At 40.4% G+C, this 24,405-nt stretch overlaps 1 protein-coding gene across 2 annotated transcripts in view; it reads right to left on the bottom strand.

Moving 5' to 3' along the window:
- DTWD1 (DTW domain containing 1) overlaps positions 1 to 24,405 on the bottom strand; it is a 234,639-nt gene that overhangs the window by 129,159 nt on the left and 81,075 nt on the right. Inside the window, exons 8-9 of one of the 2 annotated variants that reach the window (XR_011074989.1) lie at positions 12,308 to 12,384; positions 3,626 to 3,768 (exon numbers count right to left, since the gene is read on the bottom strand). The gene's annotated coding sequence lies outside the window, so the exon portion shown is untranslated. Of the gene's footprint in view, positions 1 to 3,463; positions 3,769 to 12,307; positions 12,385 to 24,405 lie in introns of those variants that run through there. The other variant, XR_011074988.1, reaches the window with a different exon arrangement.

Below are 24,405 nucleotides of genomic sequence, written 5' to 3'. Positions count from 1 at the left end.
GCTTTTAAAATAATTTCCCTTTTATGACTGCAATCTGTTTGAGGCCAGAATTTTTCTTCAAATACTTTAACCAAAACAATATATAGCAATAGATGGAACACAGACTGAGAATCCAGCTGTCTTCTATTAAGCCAGACATCAAAGAGATTTGCAAAACTGGGAGACAGTGCCACACTTATTAAATTTTCTTGTTTTGGAAATTATAGCTATCTTTACTAAAATATGTTATTTATGTTAGCATGAAATGAGGTTGTTATTGTTATTTAAAAATAAAGTAATAAATAATTGCTTGAAAAATTTCTTTGTTTTAATTCCTAATACAGTAAATATAGGTATAATTCACATAAACAGAAGATTTTTGGAACCCTTAATAATTCTTAAGAACGTGAAGACATCCTTAGACCAGTAAGTTTGAGAATCTCTGTGTTAGATGTACAATGTAGTATAGCAGTAAGTGGTGCAGGAGTGCAAAAGTAGAAGAAACACTATGGGCTGGAATTGGCTTTGTTTCAGAGTGGGATGCAGACCATACATTGCGAAGATTCAGATGTGAGAAGCAGAGAAGCAACAGTGTGAGAAAAGGTGTGGTGATAACAGTGAGGGTGGCTTTGCAGGACGTTGAGAGTCCCTCTAATGCTTCAAATCTCTCCTTCTTCCACCTCATCTCTCTGACCCTTCTTTTGTCAGCACATTCCCCCTCCTCTCTCATTCGCTTTTGCTCTGGCTCTTGCTCTCTCATCACAGCTGGAAAAGATTCTCTGCTTTTAAGGACTCATGATTATATTGGGTCCACCTGGAAAATTCACATTAATCTCCCCATCTCAAGGTATTTTACTTTCATCACATATACAAAGGCCCTTTTGCCATGTACGGTAACATTTACAGGTTCTGGGGATTAGAACATGGACGTCTTTCAGGGACCATTACTCTGCCCACCAGTCTTACTCGGTTCAAGAGACTATAACAAAATACCATAGATTGGGTGAATTATAAACAACAGAAATTCATTTCTTACAGTTCTGAAGGCTGGGAAGTCCAAGATGAGGGTCCCAACATGGTTCAGTTTTGGTAAGGGCCCACTTTCTGGTTCAGAGCCAGTGCCTTCTCGCTGTATTCTTACGCGGTATAAAGGGGGAAGGGAGCTTTCTCAGGCCTCTTTTATAAGGGTACTAACCCCACCCATGAGGGCTCGTCCTTCAAGATCTAATCACGTCTTAAAGGCCCCATCTCCTAATACCATCACCTTGGGGATTAGGATTCAACATATGAATGGCGGGGATGGGGGGGAAGCACAAAATTCAGACAATAGCACTACCAAACCATGGGATATTTTTGAGCAAGGAAGTGGCATAATGACAGTGGTATTGAAGGAAAAAAGTTCCCCAATAATTATCCAGTATGGAACTGACCTGGTGCCAAGTTTGGGGCAGAGCTCTGAGCTGTGGAAAACAACTTCCATGTGTTTTTAATGCAATACAGATGACGTATCCAGGAGGACATCTGCTGACATCCTGGAGGGCAGATCACTTTCCCATTGCCTGTGTTACCCACATTTGTCATTCAGGTCACCAAGGGGACAATCCTCCATAGCTTCAAGAAGCAGCTTCTCCTCATTTCTTACCTCTGAAATATTCCATGAAAAGAAAGGACGCAGAATTGCCATACTGGATCTTAGAAACCAACATGTTAGCAGAGCAGGGAATTTTCCCCTCTCAGGACCTGGGGTCTTAGGGGTGACCTTTCACATGAAGCATTTAGTTAAATAGTGTGGTGGGGTTACTGAACCTTAAAGTCAGAGGCAACATCTGAATGGGTATTGGGTTGCCACCAGTACTCTGAAGAAGGAACAATAAGCTTAAATGCTTTTGAGTAAGAATTTATCAGGAAGGCTAAATTATGAAAAAATGCTTGAATTAGACGAAAGAAACCCACAAGATGGATGTAGTTCAAATATTTTCTAACATAAGCTTCCTTTGGAAAGTAATTTAAGTGTTTGTTTGCCTTTCCATCGCATTTATGTGTGATATGTTGAGTAATTAACTAAGGAGGACAGAAAGGGAATCCCTGTGGTATAAATTCCAGGAACAATTGCAGACTCATCCAAAGGTCACTTATAAATCAGAACAAGCCCAAATTCATAAGCTAGCCTCAAACAGAATCAAGTATCCTATAAAAATAAGACAAAATTACAAGAACCATTATTTCCACCCTCTCAAAATATTTACAAGAAAACAGGACACTGTTTCTTCAGTCAGGCAAATAACTCACCCAGAGCATTCTTAACTATTGATGCTGCATATTACAGCATAAGAAGAACTTTGGCATTTTGCAACTTGCATTGTGCAAAGTATATTATCTGTTCAATTCTCTTGGGTGTGTGCAGTTGACTATTTTTGTCTATGCATATTTTCTTGGGGAAAAGATGTCATAAAGTCAGGACTGTTCTTAAGCAGAACAGGCAATATTTGCTCTAAAACTTTCTCAATTCTCTTTTGCAAGATTTTCTTCTCCTGAGGAAGCTATCACAAGCTTTCTCTCCGGAACCTACCCCAGGCAGCCATGACATTGTTACCTAGAGCTCTGCACTCTCCTATCCCTAGTCCTTTGACAAGTCTCTAAATTCTATCTTCTCCTTTTGGACCCAAGGTGTTGTCCAGCTAGTTGCAGACAGATGTAATGGATTAGGTTCCCTTCTAGGCAGTGTAACATCTGTAGCCTATGGACACCCCCACTCCCACTTTAGTTTTTTTAGCTCATAATTTGGGTAGGTTTTTTGAATATGTGAATAAAAGGTGATACCCAAAAAGGGAGGGCCAAGGAAAAGTGCTAACTTTGGGGACCCTGGGCATCTAGTTGGGAGAATGCACATACTGAGGCTCCAGAAAGTAGGTGTGAGGAGGGTGGAGAGAGTTTCTAAAAGGAAAGTTTTAATATATTAAAGAAAAATTATGTCTACTTCATAGGTTTGCCCTTGCTTCTGGCCTGCCATTTTTTGTGGGCCTTTTCAGTGTCTATCAGTTGCACTGAGAAGGCAGTTAGGTTCAGCCATATGGCTAAATAGTTTGTGACCTACTATGGGAATCACTCATACTTGGCAATTTTGTTTGAACTCCCAATTTCATTTGGGAGTTCAAGAGGTAGAAACAATGAGACTTGGGAGATGTGGGTTTATAGCATGCCACATCCAGATCAGCCAAGGGAAACCGCCTGTTATAACCCTCAGAATACTCTGCCTAACCTTGGAATGCAGAAATGGCATATCAGTGCCTCAAGCACTAACCTTGTTATAAACTGGACTCTGGGTTTGTTGGTCAGAGTCATCCTTCTCCGTTGTTTCACACACAACTACATGCATTGCAGATGCCCCTTCTTAATACCAATTTATTTTGATTCATCATGTATTAATACTCTTAGATGACTTAGAATGTGATTTATATATTTATTAGGGTTAAAATTTGGGTATTATAATATTATCATGTGGATTTGTGGTTTGGAGGGAACAGAACTGAACTAGGAGTCAGGAGACTTGGATTCTACTCTGTATTAGTTTAGATAATGCTATCTGCTGTAACTAACAATCCCCAAATCTATAAAGGCTTAAATGCAACGGAAGCTTATTTCTCACTCAAGAAAGGTCCAAATGTGTATTCTTGATTGATGTGCTGCTCTCTTCCAAGTGGTAATTCAGGGACCCAGGATCCTGCCATCTGGTGGCTCTTCCATCTTTAAGATGTGCTTTCCAAGGTTGCTACGTTCATCTGTATCAAGCTGAAAGAAAAGGAAAGAGCAATGAAGGATTTTTCAGTTTTTAAAGTGAGTTTTTTCTTTTAATTAATTTTTATTGGAGTATGGTTGCTTTACCATGTTGTGTTAGCCTCCACTGCACAACATAATGAATCAGCCATACACGTATGTTTATCCCCTCCCTTTTGGACTTCCCTCCCCTTAGGTCACCACAGCGCATTAGGTAGAGCTCCCTATGCTATACAGTATGTTCCCATCAGTTGTCTATTTTATACATAGTATCAATAATGTATATGTGTCAATCCCAGTCTCCCGATTCCTCCTACCCCACCCCTCTCCCCCTTGGTATCCACACATTTGTTCTCTATGTCTGTGTCTCTATTTCTGCTTTGCAAATAAGATCATCTATACCATTTTTCTAGATTCCACATATATGCGTTATTATATGATATTTGTTTTCTCTAACTTACTTCACTCTGTATGACACTCTCTAGGTCCATCCATGTCTCTACAAATGACCCAATTTCATTCCTTTTTATGGCTGAGTAATATTCCATTGTATATATGTACCACATCTTCTTTATCCATTCCTCTGTTGATAGACATTTAGATTGCTTCCATATCCTGGCTATTGTAAATAGTGCTGCTATGAACATTGGGGGTGCATGTGTTTTTTTGAATTATGGTTTTCTCTGGGTATATGCCTAGTAGTGGGATTATTGGGTCATATGGTAGTTCCATTTTTAATTTTTTATGGAACCTCCATACTGTTTTCCATAGTGGCTGTATCAATTTACATTCCCACCAACAGTGTATGAGGGTTCCATTTTCTCCACACCCTCTCCAATGTTTATTGTTTGTATGGGCCAGACATGAAATGGGTGCATAGCATTTCAACTTACCGTTCTTTGACTAGAACTCAGTAATTTAGCCTCAGATAACTGCATGGGAGGCTGAGAAATTTAATCTAACACTGTATCAAGGATGAAAAGGAAACAGGTTGGATGACCAGCTAGCCAGTCTTTGCCACATAATCCTAGTTCTGCCACTGTTTATTTGATCTCTCCCTTTAGATTGTTTTAATAGTAAGACCATTTTCTTACCCATTTTTCCAACTCCAGAATATTTAGAGAATTGCCTTACATATAGTACATGCTCATTACTGCATGCTTACCTGATAGACAAAAAATGAATAAATAGTGTTGAATAGTCAAAATTCTGCCCTCTCTACAGCTCAGGACATTGGGTGTTATTCTAAAGGACTAAGAAATATTTTCCCTCAAGAAGTGAAAAAATATCTTTCTCAGGATCTCTTTGACTGTGGAGGAGACTAATATTAATGCTGCAGCCAGGACAGGACGGCTCGAGAGGAGAAACTGCTGTGAAGAGCTGAATATCAGAAGAAAACCTGATGAAAGAATCAGTAACTAATTAGGACCAGAAGGTGGACTCTCCAGTACTCTCTTCATGCTGTCCAGGTTCCCTGGGAGAACAGAAACTGGTCTAGATGGGTTGCAGAGGACTCTGACCGGGCTTGGAGCTTTATCAACAAAGGAGGGCATGTGTGATGGTCACGAAAAGAACAGACCTATAAGGATGTCACAGCCTGGAGAAGAACTTGCAGCAGTCTGCATGGGAACAATTAAGCAATGATAGATCCCAGAACAAGAGGTGTCCTCTCCAAAAACTACAGGCGATGCTGGGGACATTGTGGGGGCCTGGGCTGGAATCATACTACTGTCTACACCTAGTACCTCTGTTCTATGAGTAGTTTGTAGCAAGCACGCTTAGCAGGGAACATTAATTTGGGAGTCGAAACATCTGGGTTGTATTTCCAGACCCATAACTAATGAGCTATGTGAGCTGGGCAAGTCAGTCTACCTTTCTCGGCATCATTTTCATATTTATGAGGAAGGGTTGGATTAGATGGGTGATGATCAATAATAAGTTCTGCTGAAATTATTCAAAGTAGTCAATCCTAAACCTGCTTACCCTGGCTTGCCTGTTCCCTCCCACAAATCTTGCTCACAGTTCTCCCCTCTCTCACTCCCTCTTGCCCAACTTTGGTGCTTCCAATTCATGTGCTGAAGTCCTAACCTGACCCCCATGGCATCATATGCCCCCTTCTACTGGAATCTGTGAACATTACAAAGTGTCTTTTCAATGGCAGTCATCTCGTGATCTGTTGGCCTTACCATACCTAAGCAATAATAAAACCTATATTAAAACAACATAGGATGGAACCTACGTGTCCCCTGAAGCAGATATCTCTAGAGTCCTTCTACTTTGAGCAATCTTTTATCCTCTTACTTTAGATAGGAGAGTATTGTACTGTTTTAACAATAGATATTTCAGTTATAATAAGTTATTGATCTTCTGAAGTTACCCAGTCATTAATTCCAATTTTTTTCTGAATCAGGAATTACAAAAAGAGAAATTCCACAGAAAGTCTTGTGTAAAAGTCATTGCTTAAGTGGAGGCAGGGGAAAATGGGGTCCTGTTTTAGGAAACCTTTCATTTTGCTTTATTATAGTTGAAGGTAAATGATCATTCTGGTGTGCTTTTTGGACTTCTGTTAACTTTTTTTTACTTTCCTTAGCTCTTCTCTCGTCTTTGCTTTTGGGTCAGAGTAGTAGAAGCTCCCTCCTGATAGTATATGATGGGATAGGTTTGGAATGTATGCTGGGAAGAATCAGGAAAATATTGGGGTAAAATTATCCTTTTAAAAGGCATATGAACATAGTGCTTTGTATGCAGTGTGTCCTCAATAAATACTTTTAAATGAATCTATTAACAATAAATGAACATGTGCTTTTGCTATTATTTTATTACACAGTATCTGTATTGAATTGTATCCCCACTCTCAAATTCATATATTGAAGTCCCAACCCTGGTACCTCAGAATGTGATCTTATTTGGAGATAGGGTCTTTACAGAGGTAATAAACTTAAAATGAGGTCATTAGGGTGGGTCCTAATCCAATATGACTGATATCCTTATAAAAAAGGGAAATTCTGAAGGCAGACACGCATATAGGGAGAACACCCTGTGAACATCAAGGCAGAGATCAGAGTGATGCTTCTACAAGTCAGGGAACACCAAAGATTGCCAGCAAACCACCAGAAGCTAGGGGAGAGGCCTGGAACAGAGTCTTCCTCACAACTCTCAGAAGGAACCAACACTGCTGACACCTTGATCTCAGATTTCAAGCCTCTAGAACTGTGAGACAATAAAATTTTTGTGTTTTTTAAAAAGGACATGAGTATAAGACGAAACACAAGAAATATATCCTAGTATATGAAGAACTAGATTACTAATGGGAATATTATGGAATATTTCCTGAATGAATGAACTAAGCTATAAACTAGTATAAACAGTGATTGACTGTGTAGTCTTAATCTATCACCTCATCCTTCTTTGCCTTTACTTTTTGTTTGAAAAACAACTATTCCAACCTCTCTCTAAATATACTTCATAGAGATGTTGTGAGGAATCATTTGACTTTCTGGAAATTGCTTTCAGTTACTATAAATTTGCAGAGATAGATTATGTGTAAAGCAAAATTATGTAAGCATTTGTGTAAGGGAATAAACACAGAAGTGTTTTTCAGTTCAAGAATTAATACTTTGACTCAAGTTATGGTTAAAAGGTACCATAGTTATTGGAAATCAAGAAAACAATTTAGTCTTTCTTTCAGAAGTTCTGTGTGAATTTTCTACTTTTGTTATTTATTATGTTTGGTTTTGAAAATGCACCTATTCACAAAACCTCTGGGCAGTTGGACCAAACAGATGTATAATCCTCTGAAATGGGACAGGACTAAAGTTAAAGTATGATTGGCTGAACATTTAAGAACACAATGAGGGAAAGGCTCACCTTTCTCCTCTATCTGAAGTTGCCAAGTGAAAACTTCCAAATATTCTAGAGAAAGAGGATGCCTCTGACTCATATTCTGTTTGCCTTCGAGTCTTGCTCAACTTTTTTTTCCAATGGAAAAAGGAAGGACGAAGGAAACAGAGTAAAAGTCAAGGAACTAATTTTGCGTGGGAGGAAAGTACAGCTGTGTAATCTCTGGGCTATGATTGTATAGAAAGAAAACTTTGTAAAAGAACCCAAATCTTAACTTATTCAATGCTTTAATTTGAAGACGAAGGTAAGATGTTAAAGAATGGTGGGACCGAGGTGCTCCTTCAGAATCATGGCCTTTCTCTGTGTCTCAAAGACACTTGAAAGATTGCAAAACTTTCCTCCAGAACCATTTCTAAGGCTGGAGAAACTGCCTCTTCTGCATACTTCAAATCTATCTGTCAGTGGAAATTTAACACCCCCAAAAATGCTAGCTTCGGATATACAAGGATTGAAATGTTCACAGAACCCTCTAGGAGTGTATGAGTTTGGCTGGATTTATCTTGCTCTAAGGTCAATTCAATCCTGAAAATCCTGAAGTCCCTTCCCTCAAACAGGGAACCATAGGTTCAGGTGAACAGTACTCTCTCTTGCTACAAAAAATAAATTGATATCGTCTGTAGGACCAAGACTTCTGGGGCAAAAAGAACAAGTAAAAATTAAAATACTGGGTGTACTGTTTAGCCCAACTCTTTCATTTTGAAGATGATGCAGCGGAGGCTCAGAGATAGAAGTACGCACTGAAACATCCTGAGGTCCCTTCTGTAGGTCATGCGGAACTAGCCTCACCCCCAGGCCTCACTCCTGGTCTGCCCAACCTCTTGCTGCAGTGATGGGAGAACTGTAAATATCTCATCAGGTCTCAGTGAATCCTTGCCTGGTTGACTGAGTCAACTAGAGAGGAAGAGTTAGGGGTCCTTATGGCCACCCTTCCATCCGCACCCCTGCTCTCTAGATTCTGAAACAGTAGGGGTTCTGGGCGCAGGCCTTTGAGCAAGCTGCAGGAGTGGTAACTGAAAATGCCAGCGAGGAAGCAGGGCCTGGCACTCCCAAGGGCAAAACTAAGTGGTACGTATGGCCCTTGCATTTTCCACCTTTCCTTCACTTTTTCTTTCCTTTGAAAATGTTTTCTTTTGAGCAAGGCTAAAGGCAAACAGAATATGCATCAGAGGCATCTTTCTCTTGAGACTCTGGAAGGTCTCACTTGGCATCTTTAGATGGGGAAGGAAGGTAAGCCTTTTTCTCACTGACAATGTCTAGCCAACCGTTCTTCAGCTTGAATCCTGGCCCATTTCAGAGGCCCCTGGTTGTACATCCATTTTGCCTGACTGCCCAGTGGTTTTATGAATGGACATATTTTCAGACAAAATGACTTGTTTAGAATGGTGTTCAAATTTTAATATGCATAGACATCACCAGGAGGGCCTGTTGAAACACAGATTGCTGGGTCCCATGCCTAGTTTATAATTTAGGAGGTTGCTGGGTGGAGCAAGTTCTAACAAGCTCCCAGGTGGTGCTGCTGCTAGTTCCAGCATTCAGGGCTAATGGGAACAATGGCCCCCAGGACCCAGCCTTAGACGTGCTCACCTTACCTGCTTCCACATCTCTGATAAGCCCCCTTTTTGTACTGACTCAGTGAGAAGCCATAGCTCATGTGAGAGGGAGACAGTGACAATAATGAGCATTGTCATCTTCTCGGAGGAACCACCTTGCTGCTTTTATTCCTAACTCTTAAGGAACTCTTAGACTTCCTTTTAGGCTCTTTATTTATCTTACTCTTCACATATAAATGACCACAAAGTCCTACAGATTCTGTATCCTAAGTATCTACAGAAGCTCTCCCCTACCTCTCCATCTCCTTTCTCACCTCCTTGACCCAGGTGAACATGATCTTTCGCCCAGAATTCTGCAGCAGCTCCCTATTTGGTCTTCTCTTTCTCTCCACTATCAGAGCAAGGTTCCTAAAACAGAAATCTGATCCAAAAACTGGTCTGCTCGGTATTGCTCCAGTGTGTCCCCTTGGCTTTCAGGAGAAAGATAGAGGGGCAGCGATATCTTGGGGACATTTATTTTGCCTTTCCATCATCCTCTTCCTTCCTCCAATCATACCAACACTCATAGCATTCGAGATCACACTTGGCAGAAGGAGAAGAAGTTCAACTGGTAAACCTTCCACTTAAAACAGCTACCTTTCATTTTAGCTTAATGAGCATTTATAGCTACCTACTATCTGCAATGCTTGACACTTTTTGCTAATGCTCACAAAAATCAGGTGGGTTACTGGGAGGAAAGAATGAGACATAGAGTTAAGGAGCTGACTAAGGTTATATCGAGCTAGTTAGATGATAAATTTGGAAGAGAAAACAGGTCTCTTGTTGCCTATCCAGGTTTCTTGCCATTGAACCTCACAACAGCCTTCATTTGTTTTTCAACTGTATGAGTTAGGAAGTAGAGGGTAAATGAATAAGCCCTGGCTTCAGACACTCCAGATTAGAAAACTGGTTCTCTGATGAGGTAACCATGAGTACGTTTCTCACCTTTCTGAGCCTCCATTTCCTCATCCTGAATTAACCTTTGTTCGTTTTTTATTATCCTTCTAATAATCCCCTTGTGGTAGCAATATTCTAAGATGACCCCAGTGATCCCTGCCTCCTGGTATCCATGCCTTCATGAACCTTTCTTCTGTGGAGTGTGGACAGGACATGCAACGTGCTTCTAACTAACAGGATATGGTGATGGGCATGAGGTATCCCTCCCATAATTATGTTGTGTTACAGAAGGGATTTTGCAGATGAAAGTAAATTCCTAAACAGTTTGCCGTTGACTTAATTAAAAGGCAATTATCCTAGATGGGCCTGCCCTAATCAGGTAGTCCTTTAAAAGAGGGCTTCTTCTTTCCCTGAGCTCAGAGACTCCAGACAGCAGGGCTTCTCTTCCTCCTGCTGGCTCTGAGTTCTACAGATGTAAGAAAATCAATTCTTCCAACATCCACATGAACTTGCAAGAGGACCCCTGAGTTCCAGGTGAGACTGCAGCCCCTTGAGTGCAGTCTTGTGAGACCCTAAGCAGAGGAGCCAGCTAAGCTTTGCCTAGACTCCTGACTCATGGAAACTGTGAGATAATAATTGCATATTGTTTTAAGCTGCTAAATTTGCATTAACTTGTTATGCAGCAATAACTAACTAATACATCCCCCTTTCCCTGTAATTTCACCACCATCTCCCCTCACCCCTCATAAAAAGGGATAGGAGGGGACAAAGATCAAAGAGCAGACTCTGGGCCGAGTGGAGCTGGTCTGAGAGCAATCCCATCTTTACTCACCTGTAACCCTAGTTAGACAGAATGGCTTTCAGCAGTGCTGCTCTGAGAAACCAGATGGTGTATGCTGATGGGGTATAGTCTACCGGGGACAGAGGAGTGTGGGGTTGGACTAGAGGACATTTGTCTTTACTTTTTCCATAGTTGTGCCTTTTTCTGGAACTCTAGGAGGGAAGAGTCATGCCACGGAAGAGGGTAGAACTGGCTCTGGAAGGTTAAGTAACAAAGAAGGCCATATCAGATGACTGGCACAGCAATAATGCAGGAGGTTGAGAAATGGAGCTGGGTTTGAAGACACAATACCCACAAGTCATAGTTTGATTCTGTCACTAGTTGTTTTAGGACTACAGTTCCTCACTGCACCTCTTGGGATTTTGATTTCCTCAACTCTAACACAACAGAATTATATGTTTGGTAGTTTCTAGTTTCTTCAGAAGTATACTGCCTTTCTCAATTCTCAAGTGAAATAGAGAAAAGAGATGAAAAGCAGAGCTGTTCTGGTTAAAGCAGAGGACCCAGCATAAAAACTACTGCAGGGGATGAGCCCCAGGCTCTCTTCTGACTCAGGTATCTCCTCATGATGCTATGGCTCTCTAGCAGAGGCTGGCCAGGATACAGACTGAGAGGACGCATGCAGGTTTAAGCACCTTGCCACTTGCGCAGGGGCCGTACAAGTGTGGTAGGGCTGGTGGGGAGCCAGCTCGTGTACAAGAGCAGGGCCTCCAAGGCTCACATCAAGAACAGACACAGCTGTCTTGCTTCTAGCCATTCCTTCACTGGGCTCACAGCTGGTCAGCTAAAACTTTCTCTGAGGTTCCAAAGACTGCTCTACTCTGAGTCCCAGCTAGAAAGGGTGAACAACATAAGTTTCATTCTCATTGCATGAACTGCTCCAGGAAAGTCAGTCTGTCCCTCAGAGACTCCAGACAGCAGGGCTTCTCTTCCTCCTGCTGGCTCTGCGTTCTACAGATATAAGAAAAGCAATTCTTCCAACATCCACATGAACTTGCAAGAGGACCTGCATTTCAACTTCACATGGCATCAAGTAGAAACTCCCAGCCAACCCGTACTCCCATCTTCAATACTTGGTTTTGCAATTTGTCTGTTCCTATATTATACACATCTCCACCCCCACCAACCCTCAAAGCCAGCATTATAAACAAAGACAGTAGAAGCAAACCTCTCTCCAGACCTTGTCATATGGCTCCAGCCAATTCCTTGTATAAGAGCTTGTGTGTCTGTAAGTTGTCTCAGATAGCTTCTTGTAGTGTGTAGAGAGAAGACTAAAGAATGAAAAGGATGTTCATGTTTTCATCCAGTGCATTTACTGAAAACCTACCATATGTCTGGTACCATTCTAGTCGCTGTGGATACAGCAGTGAACTAGATCGTTTCTACCTTCATGGAGCTTGCATTCTGTAGGGAGAGAGAAGAAATTTTAAAAAAAGTTGTGTAGGAGACATAAACAAACAAGAACATTTAGGGTAAATTAAGACCATTGAAAGAAATAAGCAAGGATCTGGGATAAATGGGTATCAAATGGGGTGGGGGAAATAACTTTGGTTATGGGCATTCCAGAAAGGCTTCCCTGAGGATGCAGCATTAAGCTGAAACTTTGAGGCTGAGAAGAAGCCAGTCAAGCCAAGATTCCAGGAAAACACTTCTAAGACACAGGTGACAGCAAAATCAAAGGCCCTGAGTCAGAAGAGAGCTCACCCTGTGTGAGGAACTGAAAGGTCAGTCTGGAGGCAGTGTGGGAACATTGAGAAGGTGGCATGCCTTTCGAGTGGATCCAGCTCTCTTTTGAAAACCTTAGCTGGAGTGGAATGTGTGGGTTGAGCTCTGGCTTTGCCACTTGCTACCCATTAGCAGTCTGTAAGAGTCAATACAGGGAACTCTGCTCAATATTCTGTAACCACCTAATCGGGAAAAGAATTTGAAAAAGGATAGATACATGTATATGTATAACTGAATCACTTTGTTGTACACCTGAAACTAACACAACATTGTTAATCAACTATACTCCAATATAAAATAAAATGTTAAAAAAAAAAAGAGTCAATACATTTCCCCAAGTTCCTGAATCAGCCGCAGTGGCAATCACCTGACCCCAGATGGCGCAGGCTGGTTCTTCAGGCCACTGTAATGATTAGATTGAATTTCTTCAGTGTCTTAAGGTGAGTCCCCTGGGAGACAGACTCTGAGATGGAGATTTGTACGGAGGAAGTAAATGGGGTGGCACACTTGAGAATAACTCCTGTGAGGGAGTTAGGAAAGCGAGATTTGGTAAAGCAGTTGCAGGAAAGGTCACAGCCGATCCCAAAGGGAGCTCTGAAGCTGGAAGGCTTTTTAGAGTCATCTCAAACTGTGGTACAGACACCAGGCCTTTTGCCTCCATGTTGACCAGTCATCAGGTGTGGTCTATCCCTAGGTAGGGAATGTAACTGGGCCAGACAGCTCCCTTCGGCTACAGGAAAGGCCCAGAGAGGGACTCAGCTGTGAGTCATCAGCAGGCAAAACTCCGAGCCCTGGGAGAATGCGTGTGTCTGCCCTGCAGTGGGAATTGGGCGACACATCACAACGTTCGCTACACTAATAGATCTGCTGGCCGACCTGATAGCAACCAGCCATCACTGAGACTCAAATACCACTGGAATTTCTCCGTAGCTGAGACCCTGGCTATTGGGAGGAGACTATTTTGCTAGTCTCCATTTATTTTAAATATTTTCTGAGATTGCTTAGAAGTGTATTAAGGTCAATATTTTTAAGATGTTCTGTTAGGTAGGCCTCCAGGCAAATACCTTCTGTGAGGGTAAAGTATACAAATTACAAAAGATACGTGTTCCTGGTCACTTATATGCTCTTCAGGATTTCTCAGAACTGGCCATACCCCTGGACCCCTCTTTGCTGGATGGATTTCAGAGCAGGGACATCTGAAATCCACAGAACCCAGTTCCTGGCCCTCAGAGAACAGATTAGTACAGCTCAAAGGAAAGGCTTCAGATTCACAGATGAGCTGTGTGGCAGCTCATGCTCTAGTGAGGTGGTTGTATATCTCTGTGCAAATCCAATGGCAGGCCGTCACTGGGTATTGTGGTTGAGTACAAGACCAGCATCGGGGAATAGATGATGATGGGGGTGCAAGGTGCCATATTAGGTGAGGTCAGAAAGGCCTCTGGGATGAGAAAATGACATCTGAGTAAAGTGAGGAAGTGAGTCATGTAGATTTCTGGAGGTAGGAAGTTCCAGAGAAAGGAAAAAATGTGCCAGTGTGCTAAGGCTGAAGAATGTTCAACTCACAGTTAGAAGGTCAGTGCAGCTGGGCACAGTGGGCCAAAGGAGGAAAGGTCAGAGGGCTGCTGGGGGCTAGATCATGTGGGGTCAGGAAAGCAGGCCATGGGGAGGACTGGGGATTATTACTGTTTTTTTGTGAGTGAAATGGGAAGTCATTAGAGAGTTCTGAGCAAGGAGTGATATGATCTGACATTATGTTTTAAAAGGAACACTCAGAGAACAGACAGTAGGAGGGAAGGGTAGGCAGAGCACAAGTAGGAAGCTACTGTGGTAATTGGGACATGAGAATAAGACGGTTTAAACCAGGGTAACTGCGCAGGTGGTGAGAATTGATTGGGTGCTGGATAAACTTTGGAAATAGAATTTGCTGATGATTTGGCTATAGGTGTGTGAGAGAGAGGAATCAAGGATGACTCCAAGTTCAAGTGTCATTTCTGTGTACAGTCACTCTCTTCTCCCACCTCCACCCCCACTTTGTTTTACTACCCTCCTCTTCTAATCCTGAGGACTCACATTTCCTTACCCAAGCGCTTCAGTGTCACCTCACTCTCCCACCCCAGGCCCGCCCTCTTTGATAGTTCCTCATACTCCGCTTCTAAATGCCTTTTTATATTCCAAACTTTTCTATACTGTGTCTTAGCCTATGAATTCCCTGCATAGTGACTGGTTAACTAGTTTGCAAAAGTAAATAAAGACCAAGGTGCTAGTTTGAAAATGTCATACACCCCTACCACCAACACCCCATACATTTCTATTTTTAGTGCATCACCCCTGCCTTATCTCACAGTCATGACCAATAAAGGAATTTTAGGCACTTGAGAGTCAATGGTGAGAGATGTGAGGCCTGGGGGCCTTTTCTAGAAGGAGCTACTTCATTTATATTATCCTCACAGCAATCTGATCAATATTTTTATTCCCATATTACTGAGCGAAGAACTGAGATTCCAAGGGCCTGGGCCCAAGACATGGCTGGTAAATAACAGAGTTGGGATCCAACCCAAACTGTCTGACTCCAGGGTCCAAGCTCTTCCCCTCCGTCCCAAGCCCTGCTGGGGCAGAAGGGTGTGCAAATGATTTCTGGGTTATAAGGACACCAAGAATGGGCCTGCTCTCTAGCTGTGGCACACTGCTGTTATTTCTGAGCTTCAGGCAGACAGGAGAGAACTCAAAATGCCACCTGGTAAATATTTCTAGTGTTTGTTTCTAGTGCTCAAGACAGTTTTACAAATGACTGTTACTTCAGAGCTATGCTCTGCCAATTCGTTAAAACTCCAAATTGCCTGCTTTAGAGTCTAGAAGCCCTACATGTGCTTTTGAGCACAAGCTCTGGTCATTTTCAGTCCTCTGGAACAGTCAGATAGTGGACAGTGGTAAAGTAAAATTATAGTTGGAGTTGGGATTTTTTTTTTTCTCAGACACCTTGAAATGTGGTGTTTAGTATTTCCTGGCATGAGCTTGGGATCTACTCACATCTGTCTCACCACTTGTAATGTGACTGTAGCACATTAGGTGTATTCTGAATCTTTTTATCCTTCACCTCTATCTATAGGTTCAGAGAAAGAATGAACCATTAATGACCTCATCAATTTAATAGACTATGTCAACTTCTCTATCTAGTCCTATAAACAGAAAATCAGACTCGTGGTTTCCTGCTGCCCATCTGGATTTCCAAACTGCCTTTCAGCCATGAACTTTATTCTTCCTGATTAGAAACAGAGACATTATGGGGAAGGGGGATGGGGAGAGAGGAAGGAAATAGTAATGAATCTTATCAAGGCAACTTCCAACCCTGGGATTATGTCATTCAACTAGGATATGCTTTTGCAGGTAAGGATACCAGTTGGTATGTGTTCCCTTTCCTTGGAAAATCCTTTGTGTCAAACTATTTTTCATATAATACTGAAGTTTACTCATTAGCTCACATTGGCAGTCCATTTACCTTTTAGGAAAAGCTCACCACCACAGATCTATATTAAATTTTTTAGGTATTTAAAAGATAATCTTACGTTTTAGTAAGAGTAACTTTTATGAATGTTGCTGTTAAACTTTAGCAAACAATCAAATAGTCATACAGGAATGTAGCTGTAGCTTGATTAGGGACTATTAGCACTCAAATTAATTGATTTTAAATAGTAGTTATAAACTTTATAAGTATTACATAATATTTTTAAAGTAACAAATAAAACATCAATGTTTATTTTTTGTTTCCCTGGGCTAGCTACTTTTAAAAAGTAGCATTTAATGATCTTTGCTAATAAAGTAGAACAGTGGTCTAGCAAAAGGGAATTACCACGTATTCAACCATACCATCTGCTGTTACCATGTAAAACAAGACTAATTGATGTGCTAGGTATTTTACATATGTTGTCACAGTTAAATACCCGAATGACTAAATTCAGTTCCCTGAAAAGCTAATAATACCTTTGGACTACATTATATGGTAGAGGATCTGCAACAGTTAAATTTTAAATTTTATTTTGCTCAATTTTAAAATTGGTTTGCAATTCTGAGCATAGTTAATGCTTATAATGGGCTCATTGTCCTGAAGCTTAGAATTGTCATCTTTCATTTAGTCAATAAAGTGTTTATGGAGCAACTACAATGTAATAAAGTCTGGGGTGAATCAGATACAAATTTAATTCTAATAAAATTATAGTCAAATGCAATTTAAATCAAAACATTTCATGGAACAAGCTCTTTCATGGAACTTTTATAAGGTGACTCAAAAATTTTGATGGGGGCTTCCCTGGTGGCGCAGTGGTTGAGAATCTGCCTGCCAATGCAGGGGACACGGGTTCGAGCCCTGGTCTGGGAAGATCCCACATGCCGCGGAGCAACTAGGCCCGTGAGCCACAACTACTGAGCCTGCGCGTCTGGAGCCTGTGCTCCGCAACAAGAGAGGCCGCCATAGTGAGAGGCCCGCGCACCGCGATGAAGAGCGGCCCCCACTTGCCACAACTAGAGAAGGCCCTCGCACAGAAATGAAGACCCAACACAGTCAAAAAAGATTTTTTTGATGGAAAAGCAAATGGCCAATAATTGCCAGGATTATTTTGTAAAAAGAGAACAAGGTAAGGAGTCTCCATCTACCAAATACCAGACTTATAATACAGACGGTGTGTATGGATACAGGGATGAATAAATAAACCAGTGCATCACAACAGAAATCCCAGAAAAAGACAGACATATATGAAAAAAAAAATATATATATATATACTTTAAACATCTTTAAAGTCCTATGAACTGGATCAAAACACTCAACTTTGGTGCAGCCATATGACTGAGTTCTGACCAACAGAATGTGGCAAGATGGCTCCTCCAGGCCTGGTCCATGAAACCTCCCTTGTATACTACATGTTCTTTTTTCCCTGGCCTTCTAGACAGATGTAGAAATTTTGGTGGAGCTCTCTGAGGACCAAAAGTATGACAGAGCCACTACATGGAAAAAGCCTGAATGACTGCATAGAGCAGAGACCCTGTGCCATCCTCTTTGTGTCCCCCCAGTGTATGGCAACATAACCAAGAAATAAACCTCTGCTGTGTTAAACCACTGAAATTTAACACTGCTTGTTTTAACAGTTAGCCTAGTTTGACTAATATACTCTATAATTACATTCATATCCCCGTCTCTTCCTACTAAACAATGAACTCTTTGAGGGCAAAAACATACAGTCCTTCATCCAATGTTGCTTAGCAAACAGATGATCAATAAATACTTACTGAATTAATAAATATTCAATTAAGCCAGGAGAAAGGACTAATATATTTTATAATGTTTCCTTGCACCTACGTCTCCTAAAGTGACTATTAAAACAACCATGCACAGAAAAAGAAATTTCTTAAGCATCAGAAAAATAAAATAACAAGTTAATCATATTTCACTATTTCTCAAGTATGCTAGTATCTGATACTTTGCTGCAGTAGAAAATAAGAGATTGATCTGGAGGTTTCCAAAAGACACAATCATGCATTCTTTAAAGCAATTAAAAAAAGAAAACTTTCCATCCACTATTCTCATGAGGAAAAGAACAAAATTTGCTGTAATCTGTAGGTCCAAGTTAATTCTGATCCCTAGGTTTGCATTTGAAACAAGAAAACTTTATGGAGTCACTTTCTCAAGGTTCTTTTGACTACACAGGCATTTCGACACATTTACTGGAGGCAGCCATTTGCCACAGTGTGGCAATAAATAATACACTAATAATAATAAATAATACACTAAGTCAAAGTGTATTAAAATGGCATTTAATGTACAACCTTCTCCCCCCTTTTTTTTAATTACTAAGAAATATTTGCAACACATTAACCCCAGGCAATCTTAGGAGACTTTCAATTTAAGAATATTAATATATGTGTTTTATTGAGTACTGAGAGAATCATTAAGTATAAATTAAGGATTCCCTATGGAGAGTGATGCTAATATTAATAGATGAAATTACTGCCCCAATATCCCCCCTTTCCCAAATACGATATATTTCAGGAAGCCCACAGAAAGTATACATGCCTATCTTCATTTTCAGATTTAAAAAGCCAGTTGTCACTATTAAGCAGAAGTTACATGTATTGATTTAAAATAAATTAGTATATGAAAAAAAAGATATATATGTAGGTATTACTGAATCACTTTGCTGTACACCTGACATTAATACAACATTGTAAATCAACTATACTTCAATTAAAAAAAGAAGAAAGTGCTCCAAAAACTAAATAAGTAAAATAAAATAAATTAGTATGGCCATTATAGCTTTAAAAGAGAAATCAGAATTTGACACTTGAACCATTCACTCAATCATGTAAATTCTTAGAGAACAGACAGTTGCTTTAGTGAAGAATGACTGCATGGCCTTTTCGGAAATGAGCAAGTCTGGTAAATACATGTCTCTTGATTATGTGTACTGTGTCTGCTACATGATGTCTGGGGGTCTCCTCATCCCTACCCTACCTTACCCTTACCTTGTGCCTTACTAGTTTCTTTGCCAAGGGGTGGGGTAAGGATATTTAATATTTAATATTTCTCAATATTAAAAGGAGTTGAAATTTTAATATGGTTTGTTTTGGGATTGTGTGAAAAAGTCCACACATCAAAATGGCTCCTTAAAAAGGCAACTGCAAAGTGCCATTTATCCCCTCTATCCTTTTCTGCCCAACTCCCACCATTTTGTCAACTTCTGTTTTGCCTGAATGGCTTCACGTCGAAGCAACTTCGGGTGCTCAGTTGGGTGATTTGGGTTTCTAATTGTTGAGCATCTTTTATCTCAGCACAAATAAAAGCACACATATTTTCTTAATATACTTCCATGTATGTTACTCATATTGTGAATGTTGTTTATGTTTTGCATCTTGGTCAAAAAACAATCCTTGCTTCAATTATAAGGAAAGTTTTAATACGTTTCTTGGAAAAAAAGTAAGGAAAACATTTTGAATTGAAGTACCAAGAAAAAATTGAATGGCGAAGTATATCTACTATTCTGTTCAATGACATGTTTAAATTCATGTTAAACAACTCAATGTATTAAAATATACATTTTCAATTTTCTAATAATTCAAAACTAAGACATGAATTTTTAATATTTTTCCAGGTCAGTCAGTTTCATTATGAAAATACATCTGATTTGCAAGATGCTGGGCTATAGGTGTCATATATACACTCACAAAGGCACCAGTCCTGATCACAAAAGAGATAATGAAAGCAGGGAAAGATGGTTCTATAATTAGGAGCTTGAATTAGATGCTAGCGCAAGATGTAATGTGCTGAACTTAAAATGTCTGTAGAACCAAATCTGACTTTTAAAAGAAACAGCTTTACCACAGAAAGTCCAAATAGTGTCATCATTGTTCAAATCAAGAAGAAAGTAAAAAACCTCATAAAAGAGAAATAGCAGTGTTTTTTCAGAGCCATTTCATGTCTGCTCTTACAATGCTTACAAATGGAAATAAAGCACATTATGATTCAGAAGAAATGAAACAACAAATTAAATATTATCTAGACACACTCCATCTCTGAGGGCTATATGCTCTGTTGTTTTTAGGAGAAGGATTACTCTGTTCTGGATATCCCTATCCAGAAATGTCCACAGGAAAATATGACAGGCTTTTACAGGATAGTGGAACAACTGTAATCCAAAACTAGTTGGACGGGGGTAGGAGGCATCAAGGAGTACGAGAGACTTCTCAGCATATTCCTTTGATGAGATGTGAAGACTGATGATGAACTGCTTTTACTATTTTCTCTCACAGTTTAGTTTTACAATTATGGAATGAAAAATGGCATTTTATGAGAAAACAATGTTGTCATGTTGATTAAGCAGAGTTATGAAAGAGAGGGAGGTCCCCTGAACAATTTAGCAGAATAATTATTCAGCTTTTCTCCTTTGTTCCTCTATAATCTCTCTCTATGACTCTATCAAAACCAAAATTTTCCCATCTTATGATGGCTCAAACTCTTAACTTTATTTACCCAGAATAGACTTCTATCTTGTTCTACAAAGCCATGTATCCATATATCCCTTCCTACCTGACATTTTTTCCTCCTAAACATCCTCTAGGCACTTCAAACTCCACTCATTATCCTCACTGTAATTTGTGGTCATTCTGAGAAGTGTTGCAATTATTACTGCATTCTGAAATGCCTCACCCTTGACCTTCCCCATAAAGAATACACATCTCTGTATACAAAGAGACATAAACTGTTAATGATAGGTTTAGGTTGTTTCTCAAAGTGGTTCTTGTTCTTGCAGCAAAAAAATGGTATATTCCTCTACAGCCTTTACAAATATTAAAGAATAAAATGCTATAAATTCTTTTGATCTTGCTGGCAAAAACTATCTATGTGTTAAGGCTATCTTCTATTAAAGCAGCATTATTTTTGTAGATAGGTAGGTTGGTAGGCAGAGGATGGTTAGATAGACAGGCAGATAGAGGGGAAAAAATAGAGAAATAGAGAGGTATGGATATTGGTGTTTTATAAAATAAAGGAAAAAATGGATGAATGAGTCACTGATTCTCAGTGGGGTGGAAAGACATCCAGAATGTAGTGAGCCAATCTTTCTGCTGAGGGCTCTTTCTTGGTCATTACCTACATGGCTAGAGTTTTAGAGAACAATCTTATTTTCAAATATTTTGCTCCAGTATTATACCACCTGTATCAATTTTAGTCTTTAGGAAATTTGGTCACCAAATTTATAGTGGAAATTAATAAATGTGTCTCACATATTTTTGTTAGGGTCTTCAAATTTTTTCTTTAAGAGAAAATACATTAAATGTTCAGTTGTAGGACGACTTCCATTTTTCAACTTTCCACTTTAGTCATTTCTCAGTTCTCCTCTTTCTTGACCTAACAGCAGCGTTCAATAAAGTTGATCCCTTCCTCCTTCTTGAATAGTTTCTTTACTTGGCTTTGGCACATCACTCTCTCTTAGTTCTCTCCTTACATCACTGGCTGCTCCTTCTCAGTCACCTTTGGCGACTCTTCCACAACTACTTGAACTCTAAACATTGTCCTGCCCCAGGGCTCAATCTTTGGATGTCTTTATATATCTACAATTTCAAGTTGTTTCATGGCTTTAAATACCATTTATATACCACTAATGCTCAAAATTATAGTTCAGCCTGGACCTCTTATGTGAAGTCTTTTCTGTCTACTCAAAATCTCCACACAGATGTTTAATACAAATTTAAATTCAATGTGTTGAAAACAGAACTCTTGATTTTCCCCTCAGCTCTTATTCTCCTGCAGTTAGCCTTATCACTACCAATAGCAATTCATCAATCCAGTCGCTTGGGTCAAAACCCCTGCACTTTTCTGTGATTCCTCTGTTGTCCTCATACCCTACCATCAATCTTTTAGGAACTCTTGTTGGCTCCACCTTAAAAATATATCCGTAATACTACCAATTCTCAGCATGTCTTTCTGTTCCAATTTTCTCACCCACATCCACTGCTATGATCTTGGTTAAGCTATTATCATCACAAACCTGGATTATTGCAATCATTTTCTAACTGTTTTTTTCCTTCCTGTTTCCCTATAGTCTATTCTCAACACAGCAGGCAGCGATCCTTTTAAAACTCAAGTCAGCTCATGTCCTTCTTCTGCTCAAAACTCTCCCATGGTTTCCTGTCTTTCCCAGAGTAAAAGCCTCTAAAACCTTAAGTGATCTGGCTCCCCAAGAGCTCTTCTGTCACTCTTCTTATTTGTTGTGTTCCAGCTATACTGACTTTCTTGCTTTTCCTTGAACACATGCCTAGCACTCTGCCACCTCAGGGCTTTTGCACTGGCTGTTCCCTCTGCCTAGAATAATCTTTCTTTAATACTTCCAAGTCTCACTGGATATTTTATTTAATTATCTGCTCAATTTTCACCTTATCAAAGAGACCTTCCCGGACCACGCTAATATAAAATAGTAACACCTCATTTTCTACCTCACCAATCATGGTTAATTTTCCTCTAAGGCACTTTAAAACCATCTGACATACTACATTTTGTGTTAGAGGGGACTCCCTGAACTGCATTATTGGATGTGGAGAAAATGTGGAATATTATAACAATGAGGAGGCAGAATCCTGGCAGGAATAAGGAGGACTGGGCAGAGGCTCTGAGGAAGAAGACTGTGGTTTGTGAAAAAGAACTTTCTCTCTGCGGACAGAGCCTGGTGTTGCCAGACAACCAGCTCTCATGGCCCCCAAATTGCCTTAATGACTCTGAAAGGGGTTAGTGGAAAGGTGGAGAGATTTGCAGGCTTGTATTTTTTTGCATATGAGATGCCAGAGGTGGAATCTTCAGTCATGGTTAGCATCACTTTCCTCCAGTCTTTGCCATGTTGAACTCTACCAATGCTCAAATTGCAGGGTTTCCCACAACAGAGCAGGTATCCCAATGGCCTAGGGCAATTCCCTGATTAGGATGGCTCCCTCTTTTCTTATCCCCTTCTTCTGAGGCAATGGTTTCAATGGAAAGCAGTGAGTTGTAAATGCCATAAGACATCACAAGTCTGGGAGCTGGTGCTGGGCCCACCATGGCTTACCTCCAAATCCCTGGCTTCCCTAAAGCTGAATGCCTGGTTTTCAGCTTATCAAAGTAACACTCTGGCAGAGACCACTTTGAAAATCTGCACCCAAACTACAATTTCAGGGATTTGAGAAACCACACAACTAGCTTTTTCTTTCCATTTCTGTAAGTGGAGAAATGGAGGGTATTTTTTAAGGGTAAAGAGCTTTTCTGATTAAGTGGCTCCTTGACTAATCCTACTGCCACCAGAGCCGGTATTAACTGTCACAATCCCCAGACAGGATTGTAAAGTGGGAGAAGTGTGTTCTGTGTACCTTTCCACCCTGGAAACTCTCTCTCCAACTCTGTTCTCTCATCCTCAACCAAAAGGTCTCTTTAAGGCTATTTACTTTGTTTCCTCTCTGTGAAATATGTTTTAGCTCTGCAGTAATATGAAGGCCACCATGAGTCATCAGAAGGATGGAAGTAAAACGTGGGGGCAAACTTAGGTCAGATGCTAAGAAGAGCAAGACACACAGGCCAAAACCTTGTCAGTGAAGCAAAACCAGGACAGGGGGCTGTGCTGGAGTCAGAGCAAGAAGCATTCGTCTGGGGAACTAGGATACACAAAAATGATTCATGGGCAAATAAATCCAAGATCAAAGTGAGTAAAGGGTTGAATGACTTATGTTTTGGGGTAAGGCATAGGAAATAGGGCATGTACACAGTTGGTCTGAATGAATGCTCAGCTTTGTGTGTTTGTTTTGTGTGTGGGGGTGTGTGTCCTCTTTGGAAAACTAAAGACTCCTGTGTATTAGGTGCACTTCTACTGTTCTTATAGAGAGAACTAACATTTACCACGCACTTTCTCTGTGACAGGCAAGGGCTTTACTTGCATTATTTTACTGAATTCTTGCAGCTATGGTGTAAGCGCTATGTTTACCCCCATCACTTGTTTAAACTTATAGAGTAATACGTGTAGACTCTAGGCTTTGAATCCGACTCTGGCTGATTCTAGAGACAATGCCCACTCTAAACAGCCATTTGGCCTCCATATGGTAGAGTGTTGGATTAACAAACAGCCCGCATTTGACACACAGCTACACTCCCCAGGGTCTAAGTCAATAAACTGGGACTTCCTCAGAACCCTCCCTCATGTA

Source organism: Eschrichtius robustus, chromosome 1, assembly GCF_028021215.1.
Source record: "Eschrichtius robustus isolate mEscRob2 chromosome 1, mEscRob2.pri, whole genome shotgun sequence".
Classification (NCBI taxonomy): domain Eukaryota; kingdom Metazoa; phylum Chordata; class Mammalia; order Artiodactyla; family Eschrichtiidae; genus Eschrichtius; species Eschrichtius robustus.
This window is presented reverse-complemented; position numbering and strand designations above follow the sequence as displayed.